This window comes from Propithecus coquereli, unplaced genomic scaffold (genome assembly GCF_000956105.1).
Source record: "Propithecus coquereli isolate 6110/MARCELLA unplaced genomic scaffold, Pcoq_1.0 Scaffold22, whole genome shotgun sequence".
Taxonomy (NCBI): Eukaryota; Metazoa; Chordata; class Mammalia; order Primates; family Indriidae; genus Propithecus; species Propithecus coquereli.
Window position 1 is genome coordinate 1,976,283 of NW_012147189.1, and position 1,709 is coordinate 1,977,991.

The 1,709-nt window shown below is 33.4% G+C and overlaps 1 protein-coding gene across 1 annotated transcript in view; it reads left to right on the forward strand.

Annotated features, from left to right (window-relative positions):
* RASA1 (RAS p21 protein activator (GTPase activating protein) 1) overlaps positions 1–1,709 on the forward strand; it is a 160,213-nt gene that overhangs the window by 146,110 nt on the left and 12,394 nt on the right. The gene's annotated exons all lie outside the window — the stretch shown is intronic.

Below are 1,709 nucleotides of genomic sequence, written 5' to 3' on the forward strand. Positions count from 1 at the left end.
ATATAAGCCAATATGTCTAGTTTATAGAGTAGCTTAGAGAATGAATAGAGGCTTATAGTCCCAGATTTGAGGAGATCATTAAAGATATCTTGTCTGTCCATTTAGTGTATACTTGAATTTCTTATTCAAAATGTATAGCAGATAATCACTCAGTATCTGCTTTAAGGCCTCCAGTGTTAATGAACTCACTTGTTCAGGTAGAAGTTAATTTAACTCAAAATCTTTGTCCCCAGAACTTGTATCTGGTTCCTCTGTGTTCTCATTCCAGTATTTGTTTCATACTTCTCATTAACATAGAGGTAGTCTAAAAATGGTGGTAAAGTTTGTTCCAAAGTAGATGTCAAGAAGCTGACTGAATAAATTGATGATGATAAACTTACTGCATTAAGTTTTTCTTACCCCTTGCTAAATGTTTCTCTCATTACTTCTGGTAAAATACTTTTTGGGGAGAAAAGGTTAATTGCATTAAAATATGGCATATGTGGGTAAATTAAACTTTGGGCTGCTATGACATCAGTATTTTCACTTGCTTTTTGTATTGAGATAATTGTGTTACTTTGGCAGGACGCTGAGGTATATTTATGGGTGTTTACAGAAATCTGTTCAGCACAAGTGGCCTACAAACACCACCATGAGAACAAGAGTTGTTAGGTAAGGCTCATGAATTCATTTGTTACATCACTGTATGTATCACAAACGAGATAGTCAAGTGGATAACTGAAAATCTGAAGAATAACAATATACAATTCAAAGCTTTTTCTTAGAATATTTTCTGAGTTCAGATGGCTCCTAAACTTTAACTACTTTTTTTTTTAGGAGTTACTGTGAGATATTTAGCTACCTTCTTCATTTTTTTAAAACCATGACTATGCATGTATAGTCAATTAAGTATTAGGGATTTTAAAAAAATCTTACAGGACAAGGGGGAGGTATTGATTTTGTGCTGAGAGGGAAGAGCAATAATGGAACTATCAATTAACTGGTTTATAATACAGTCTGTGCCTCCAGAATAGTCTCCAGCCAGTACCTCCAGTTCTGAAGCTGTATTTCAATCTGCTCATTGTACAATAATTAGGAAGAACTGCTTTGGCAAATCATGGAATTTGGGAACTTATTTAGGAGAACTTCATTATCATTATTCTAACTAATTTTTCCAAAGAGGAAGCAGATCTGGAGACATTAAGTTGTTTGCCTACAATTACATAGAAAGGTAGTGGCTAAGGCAGAACTAAAATAAACTTACTTTTTTTTTTTTTTCCTTTTTTTGCCCTTTTAAAATCACGAATAATATTCTTAACACTATTGCAAGTTAAACACACCCCAACCAATTTAAGGCCACTGGAAGTTTAGTGCAAAAGCTTCAGAGATTACAGCAGTTTTCTAATAATGTTATACAGAATATATAGTGCCAGTCATGTTATATGCCCCTCCCCCCCAAAAAATTAGGCAACTAATGACACCAGTATCACAAAATAGTTTTGAAAATGTGTTGATCCTGCCTCCAACCTAAATTTTGTCTGGGGCCTTCTATGTTTTTTTTTTTTTTTTTTTGCAGATAAAATCTCTCTTGGTTAGTTATGATATGACATAAATATTTAAGAATTATAGCTTCTAATTTCTTGGGTTTAGTGGTGATTGGGAGGAATAGAAAAGAATTATAAGCGTAATATTTCAGCACAGGTATGTGTGTAATGTACATTAAAACTGTT